Raw genomic sequence first — 9,624 nt, 5'->3', positions numbered from 1 at the left:
ATCCAATGTCTTTGTGCTGACATAAGGCCACGCCGTTAGGGATTTCAAATAAAAAAAAATTACTGCACTTTTGTTTTTTGTGTGTTGCTGACGTTGGGATCTGGCAGGAGTGCATTTAGTTATAAATTATTCTTATTCTTCCAAAGCTTGGGATTTGTTGCTGAATCTGAGTGAAACATTCAATTGTTTCAAGTCATCATATGGCTGCACCCTTACATCAAAGGGAAATATTTCAATTGTTCACTATATGCGCATTGTTCCTTAATTAAGGTGAACAAAACATGGGGATCTTGACTAGAATTTGAAGTTAATTTAATTTTGTTTGACCAGAGCGTGTCTGTGTATCGTGTGCCTGTAATGATGGAGCCGTCAGTCCAGTGGCACTGATGAGGTCAACCAATACTCTGAAATTCAATTTGCTTATTTATTTCATTAATTATTTTTAAGAGGAGAGACGTAGAGCAATTGTTGTTCAGAGTTTCTCGATGGAATGCATTGTTTTTACTTTAATTTGTAACTAGCAGTATGTCAAAGAGACTACAGGAAAGTGACAACTCATGTTAAATAATACAGTTTTACATAATCCATTTCTAAATAGAGTCAATGTGAGTTGGAGCTTGTCTGCATACATTTTAATATTTCTTTAATGGGCAATGGCAAGACCGTGGCATTGATAAATGAAATCCAGACAAATATAATATTGCCTATTAAATGTCAGCTAATTTCAGCAATAGATAAGGCATAACACAAACACTTTTATCATTATCAAGACATTTGAAAGGAAAGTGGAAATAAAAATCCCAGGAATGTGTTCTGGCAAGTCTTACTTTTTCGCACCTAAAATATTGCAAAAAATACGGTATGTTATACAGTAGTGAGTAATGCCAGTACTTAAAGTCTTTTGTCTAGTACGTTTAGACACTTTAGGGGGCCCCTTTCAGTTTCAAGTGCTAATGAACTCATTAGCCTCTGGATGAGAAAAACACACCAGCCTTATGGAGACGTTCGGGGAAGGTTGAAATGACGCCAGGATCCTTTACACCACGGAGGACGTTACTTGTGATTAACACCCTGGACAGTTCCAGAACATCTGTGGGAGGCGAATCATGGTTGAGTGAAACATAAACAATATCGTTCAGAGAGAAGAAGCATGACTGGAGCTGTGTAATCCATGCACCATGCAGGGAAAGGGGATGAGAGAGAGCAGCAGAGAGAGGGAAGGAGCTGAAAAAGTGAAGAGAAGTTTTGCAAAAACTGAGATTTATAATCTTATTATCTTCTAATGTACCCCTAAATGGCCATGAAATGGTTTGTTTCTTATGCACCACTTAACAAAATACAGGCCGTGTCAAACATAATAATTATTTACATGTTATTAAGTGGAACCATTATGTTCTTGCGTAGCATCTGGCATGTACAGAAAGTAAATTGACATATTTTTTCATTACAAATCCATCTCAACTGCAGGGCTCATATTCACCCAGACTAGACTTTGTACGTTTGTGTGAATCTGCCAACTTATTTATTTTTATCTAGGGAAAATATTAGGGAATATTTAATAGAGGATTTATTTTTTTTTTGGTATGACCCGTTTCCAACAATTACTATGCGATACGCCAATGGGTCTGGATTAGCACAGACATATTTTGTAGTATTTTTTATGAAAACCAGTTACAGTGAGTTATCATGATTGAAAAAAAACTCTCTCTCTCTCTCCTAGATCAATAGATTAAAAATGCACATAGGTAAAATCACCCATTTGATACAAAAAATGAATCATTCACCGTGCTGCTTATGTGTCACCATTGCAAGGAATTACTATCAAATATAAAACGACACAGTACATAGTAGTATCTGCTGTCAAAGAAGTTTGTCACGAAAACAGAGAACTTCAAAGTATGTGCAGAAAGATCATTTTGATCAAATTGCATATTTTAAGTTGTTTGTGCTTTGTATTTCTTACATTGAAATGTGGACAACTATCAAACTTAAGAATTGTGTTCTTTTGGCTTAGGGAAATGCAATCAAAAAGCACATACAGAGAGAATGACAATTAACAGCATTCACTGCTCCAAATCCTAAAACATCAAATGAATGGTCTGAAAATCGTCATTTCCACCCTTAGTTCTCTTATCTATTTTTGTATTGATCTGTAGCACTTTTTTTATTTTATTTTATTTATCTATAAGGAAAAAACTATTTCTGGTTCTGTCTGCAACCAAATTGCAACATCTATCTAAAGATTATTGGGTCAATATAGTCTTTCTTATGACAGCCATAACAAATGTTGCAAAAATATTAAAAAACATTCCAATATGGCTATTAATAAAGACTCACAATTCATCTTACATATTTGTTTCAAGGTTAAGTAGGATTGCAATGAAATATTGACCAAATGTCTGATTTTATTTGAGGCAGTCCTCTGTCACATGCAGAGCTTTTATAAAATTGAATTTGACTTAATCAAATCTACCATCAGCCACAACTGATGCCACTATTTTAAGAACCTGGTATGGATGGTCTAGTTCAGATGAGCAGTGTTTTAGTCATACCACAGTGAGGTTGACCATAAAGCAAAGAGTTTTCTTTTTATGATCAATGAAGTCAGTGTTAACCGACGACCAGCTGAGCTAACTGACGACCAGCTGAGCTCTCATCAATCCCTGAGAGCTCTTGTTTTATGTTCCACTGGCCAATATACAGTATATCAACTTCTAGTGCACCTGCCAAAGCAAAACTGCAGGTTTATGGCATTGACCTCCATGACAATGCTCACCTTAAAATACCTTTGCCTTTGATTTGGATGTTCCAGTCAAATAAAGGCAGTTCTAGCTCATAATACTCTACCCTGTACTTCTCTACTTTAAATGCAAGTGGATGAATGTTTAATTGTTTTGAGCTAATGGTAATGCCGAAGCAGACATGACATTCCTTAGGGTGAATTACGCAAAAATGTCAAATGTTAAAAGATTGGACCAGAAGTAAGAAAGCCAAAACCTCTATACAGGCTGTGAACATGTTGTAATTTTCTTTTTAGCTGTAGTTTGGTCTTGACACCAACTCCTGAGAAAAATAAACTGCAGAGATAAATATCCTTCTCTTTGACAAATGCTCTTGCTACGTTTACCACTAAGTCGCTAAATCGTCTGACTACCGCTTAGTGTAGCGCAGTAGTTGAAATAAATGAGAAAGAAATCATAACAGGACGAAAATCATAACGTGGGTTTTTAAGAGCTTATAAAAGCTGAAAGACTATAAAGCTCCATAGAGCGGAGGGAAACTGCAGATAAATCTTTGTGGGTTTGTCACTACAAGCAGCCCTTTTATACATTTGCATTACTCCTTTGATTAATGCAGCTTTAAAGTTATAATCCTTAATATTTCAGTCCAGATTGATTTGGCGGCACCTGCGGTTACTGGTGGTGATACCAAGTATGTTTTAATAATACAGGTCCCAAAGTTCCGTATAAAGAGACACTTGTACATTGACCATTAGGTTCAGCGAACACCTTAAAAAGTAACTTTACATGCCCTGAAAAATCTTGTTTTTGCTGTTTTTGCTCCAATGGTTAAACTTCATACCCTGCTGCAGTGACAGAGAAGTATATCCAGGGTGGGACCAGTACATTGTGACATCACTGTTAGGTATGTACTCTTCTGACCACATAAGAAGAATATCTGTTTACAGTGCACCCACACAAACTGTGGGCTTTGGATTCATCGCTTCACAAAAAGGAAGACTGAAGAAGAAAAACAGCACAGAACGGGAAAACGTTGCGGCTAACAATGAAAAGTAAAAAAGCAGTTACAAAATGCAAATACCTTATTTGGCTACTACAGAAAACAGGATAACATGAAAATCTTTTAGAACTGCAAGCCTATAAGTTCCCAACTATAGTTTTCTTAAGTTTAATAGCTTGAGAGTGTATGTCTATATTTCACATCTGGATTGTTCAAACATCTGTTGCAGTCAAGCTATTTGCCTCGAACATTTGCAGGCCTCTTTCACTCGCTGGCTCAATGATGTTATGTCTAAAATCTTCATGACATGAGACTCATTCACCTGGTCTGAGCTAACATTGGCTGATACCCATGTCTTTACCGTAATGTAAATCGTACGGACCAAGATCAAATTGCAGATGAGTATTTAGAATCCTTTGTAGTGAGTAATTTAAATTGGTTTACTTTGGGCCTTTTCACTCAGTTGAAGTATCAGTGCATGGAGCTAACCTGGTTCAAATTCTCTAAAAATAACACAAAATGTTTACGTGTCATCTGAGAAGAAGTTCCAAAGGGGAATGTAAAATATTTATCTTCTCAAATATCGAGCTGTTACTTCCTAGACTTGTCCTGAATAAAAATACATCTATTGCATTTTGCATGCTAACATTGAGTCTGCCCACTCTGTCAAAGAGTGGAAAAACATGTCAGAACTGTGATAGCAACTCTTCTTACTCAAAATAGCAGCCTATGAATTTGACATTTCTTCACTGGTACAGATTAAATTAGCTAGATTTAATCATTTAAGATTAATTTACTTTTTTTGTGATTTTGTTGCACTTTGTGCAACAACAATAATGGAATTCTTTGTGCAAGGAGTGATTGGCATTGCATATCCTTTCAAAGGAACCACATGCCGTGCGTGTGCAAAAATAGTTATATTCTGGTTGTGCATTTGAGCACCAATATGGCAAACACATGTTGGAAGCAACCACCTTTCTGGGCATGTTGTTTCAAATGTGATTGATCTTCATTTTCAAGTAATGGGAAGAGTTTCAAAGAAAAAGCTTCCCATAACATTTGAGCACCACATACATCTTTTTTTCACTTGACAGGATGGCTTATATTTAAGTGTTCTCAATCATAATGTTGATGTTTAATGCATTGGTGTGATAAATTGCAGGGCAGTTTGCGGTATGATTAATTAAACAAAAACCCGAACCATGCACAAAATATTACATTTTACAAAAATGTATTCATTTTTGACTGGGGCAGTCATCAGGTTAATTAAAGAAATGGTATTTTGTCTCAAAACCAATGATGCAGTCATCCACTGAGCCAATCACAATTAAACAACATTTACGGCCCAACACCACCGCTACTTCCGGAGAACCCAGAGAGAACCCAAGCTGACACGGGGAGAGCAAACTCAACGCAGAAGACCCGTTGAGACCGGGAATTGAACCCCCACCCTCCACCATGCAGCTACAGCGAGAATGCAATGAGAGGCTTTTTCCAATAGGATTCATGAACAAATGCGGGACACCGGCTGTTTCTGCATCCTTAAGAAAGGACAATCACTTCTCTACATTCTTTGCAGGTGCTGGGTAACTCTTCAGGACAATGTGTGAAACACAAATGTTCTTCCTCTGGTAAAGACGAACATTTTTACTTTGTCTGTAACATATTGTCCTCCTCACATGTGTGTTATCAGTTATCCACTTCACAGATGGTGCTGTGACAGCAAAGCTCATCTATAAATATGGCTGTGCTCAGCCTCACCGTTACCTGAGAAAGAGGGGCTGGAAACGTCATGTCCAGGCAAAATAAAGGAACTGGTAACCAGATCACATCATGTGGGTATTTTTCATCTTTGTTCTTGAGAAAATCAGAGACATGATGTTGTCAGATGCTAACTGAAAGCATGCATTGTACACATTCTCTAGGTGTATTTAGTTGATCTTAAATCGTTAGAGTCCTGGTAGCAATCTCCAGCTGTTTCATAGATCTGGGATACAACATGTATCCATTCTATCAACACCATGGTGGTAGTGGTGGTTCTCCCAGGGTGGATTATTGTGTCTGCACTTCACCAGGATGGAGTCGACAAGAAGACTGGTGACGATTCAGGATACCATTCCTTGTTTACTTATAAAGTTACAATAGGGTTGCATGGCAGTAATTATCCTTCTTCTGCTTCTATTTGTTTGTCAAACACAGTGAATTCTGAACTCTGTGATTATTTTTGTACATCTGACAATCCAATAGAGTGGCCATACTCGCCTGGAGACGTATAGAAAGAGAGACAGATAACAGGTCCTAAGGTCCTTGCACTACTTTTTTGTCAAGCTGTAAGCTTTTGTTTTGAATCCCATTGTTGTTTTCTTGGCTCTTTACGTCCCCTTCAATGATGAAACTCATCTATTGGATTAATCATATTAGTCAGTTATGACTATGTTTTTACTTTTTGGATTTTGTGCTTTTATGCTTTGCAAAGAATAACCAACAGAGTAAGAACTATCAGTCCTATGCACAGCAGTAACAACAAGTTAGATATTCATCAAAACAGTAAGCATAGGCTACGGTGTGACTGTTTGCTGAAGAAAATTTGGATTTTGTTGGAGTTAAAAGTATGACAAGTCCAGTAACACACAAGAGTCATTAAATAGCCAAGAGAACCAGTTTCAGTTTTCTGGGAGTTTGTTCCAGATATATGGTGCAAATATGAATGCTGCTTCTCCATGTTCAGTTTTTAGTTCAGAGGAAAGAAAGTATACTATTGCCAGACTACCTGGATGGTTCACAATGGAGCAGAAAATCAGTATTTTGGCCTTTAGTGAGGAAGAGACTAATGTGAATGAATGAAAACTGATGAATAATAATCTATGCCAGAGAATTACGCAAGTTCACGCCAGAGGGGTGAATTATTATGTATTATTTCCTGAGTATTAAAAGTGAAATAAAAGTAATTAACATACAAATTGAAGTGCACTAATTATTTAGCTATTTTCATTCTTTAAAAGTCACCAAATCAAGTATTCCCTGTTGTTTGAGGTCTCATGGTTATGTTAATTTGTGTGTCATCTGCATAATTATGGTAACTTATTTATTTGCTTCCCATGATCTGAGCCAGTGGAAGCCTGAAGATGCTATACAAAAGAGGCCCCAGAATACAACCTTAGGGAACTATCTGTGCTGTGGTGTGGTTGAAAACCTGAGTGGAAGACATGAAACGAGTCATTTAGTGCAAAGAAGTTGTTCTTAAGCCGTTTAAAAAAACAGCTTTTTCAGTGATTTTACTTTGAATTAGTAATAAAGTAATAAAGTCAAGCAATGCTCACAAACTGCCAGAAATGCACACATGAACGCTCTGTGTGACTCAAGGGCTGAAACTGCCCAGTATAACCAAACAGCATGGGTAGAATCCAAAGTGTTTCTTATTGATCTGTCAGTGCTAGTGCTTGGTTTCTGCTGTCCTTGCCACTACCATGCTTCTGATACTGTTCAAGATTCGGAGCCGTGCTCGCTGCCACTTTCCAATTGAGCTCAGGTGGTTGGAGGAACAAGACATATTCTGTACTTGATATTGAGGCACTGACTGCTAGTCTGGTTTTCTGAATTTTGTCAGTGAAGAAGGAGGGAAATTCATTACAGGCACTGTTGGAAAAAAGTAAAGTAAAACTTTATGGTCAAAGGCTGGGTGCTTGGGCCTGTCTTTCCTCCATGAGTTTTATTCCATTGCCAACAGACGCCAGTAAAAATTCATGCCCAAATTGTTGCTTTTTGTTTTTTTTCCTTTTCAAATAGGACACGCGACTCTAGTGAGATTTCAGTTTCACTTTGATAAATGATATGGGTACTGGTTGTTCTTTGTACAAAAACATCACATTTGCTTTAGATTTTTAAGATGTCAAAAGGATGAAACGGGCACGAAGGGCTGACTTTAATAATAAATAAGACACACAGTACTTCCCTCATATTCCCACATGGAAGTTCCCTTTCATTCCGTTTTTACTTTGGTTTTTCTTTGTGGATTATTGCTAAAGTTTTATTGTGATGGTTAAATTCATTATTATTAGTACCTTTTTCAAACTATTTCTACCAGTTTCTTATCTTACCGTAAAGTAATCTCTATAAACAGATTCTGAATTCATAGAATCTATAGGAAATGGGGAAAGATTTTGGCATTGGAAGATTTCTTGTTTCTGTTTGTAGTCTGTGTAGTATTGCTCAATCTCGTTCAAGCAGGCTTTTGTTGATTGCAGGTAAAAGTGTGTGTGGAGAACAAAAGAGGTGGAACGCACTGGCCGAAATACAATCTCGGAACCTATCGGCTATTGTTGGACGAAGATTTCGCTTGTTATTGGTTTAAAATTAGCTTGTAAAACAACCCAGTCGTACACGTCGATTCTCAACTGCAAATCCAGTCTTGCGTCTCAAGTTGCAAATCAGACTGTAAACCTTGAGCAGCACACGGAAAAGGAAGTCTTGGCCCGGATATCCGCTGGCCACACTGCATCCCCAAACATATAGCCTCTTGCCCCCAAAGGTCTGCGCGCCATCAGACCAACAGCCAACAGGTTCCAGGGTTGATCTAAAGCATCTGACGACGGTCCATTTCAGCCCTGTGAAACATGCATAATTGTATCTGAGTTACAATTTGTGTGTACTCTTGACATAATAGGCCGGGAGTCATGGGGATTTCTGCAGATAATGGACTTTGAAGCAAGCCTCTGCTGTGGTTTTGTCAGGCATTAGGAAGGAACTAAACATGGTAAAGAGCTGTTAGATGAGACGTTTGTGACATGTTACAGAACAGTGTGGCACACACACTAAATATGCAAAACCCTGTTTAACACGTCCCGCAAGAATGGCCTGGTCTGGAATGGTTTTCATGGGGTATGTGTTGGAAGAAATGAAGGCCTTGAAAACGAAGCCAAACATACCACAACATGAACAACAAAAAGCATAAAAAAAAAGAAAATTGGTTGAGAATGTTTTTTTGGAGGAATGGTTTTGTTCGTGGTTTTTTGTAGCATAGATTTTATGGGCACTTAATTCCTAATACCAATACGATTATAATAACTTATTGTCGTATTGTCTTTACAGTTAATTATCAATTGTACCCCACAATTATCTATAACCCATGAATTAGCTGTATGCAATATGAATGTTTTGACATGAAGCATGTCTCTTAAAGAAACAGTATAAATGTTGCTGAAAACGTTTGTGGAAAGCAAGAGGGATCAAGATGAAAGACCTGACATCCTGAGTGTTTCAGGAAGATATAAGTCCCTTTATTGAAGGAATATCCTCTTAGATAATCAGTATTTCAGAAGTAAATGAATGTCTTATATGAAATATGACATCTTTCATCTTCCTGTTACATCTAAAAAAGACAGATGATCTTCACCGATCCCATTGGAGATTTAATTTCACATATCTAGACAGTGAATTAAAATCCAAACCTGTCATGAACATCAATGTATTGTATGTTTTTTTTTGTTTTTATTTGATTCATAATTCTTTTTGGGACAGTGCTATCATTTTCATTTTTGGATGATGGATATGAAGAACATCTGTATATCTTTTTCTGACATTCTCACTGTTCTGCACAGTCACGATGTTGGAGTCATAAACCTATCATTAATCCTCAGGTCTCTCTTAAAACTGGCTGCCCCGCAGTCTACCCTAGAGGTATTACATTGCCCATAACTACCCTTGGCTTTTAGGCTATGACAGGAATTATGACCTTAATAAAGTTGGCTTTGCAATATTTGCATGCATAAGCATCTTACAACTGATACAAAAAGACTGTCTGGCTCTGTTTTAGGGCTCCTCTGGGCCGTCTCTTGGCAGGCGGTGGATGTCTTCATGACTTAACGGGCTGTCTAAGTGACTCAA

This window comes from Cebidichthys violaceus, unplaced genomic scaffold (assembly GCF_023349555.1).
Source record: "Cebidichthys violaceus isolate CVI_PGR_0920_01 unplaced genomic scaffold, fCebVio1.0.p SCAF_7, whole genome shotgun sequence".
Lineage (NCBI taxonomy): Eukaryota > Metazoa > Chordata > Actinopteri > Perciformes > Stichaeidae > Cebidichthys > Cebidichthys violaceus.
Note: the sequence above shows the minus strand (reverse complement) of the source record.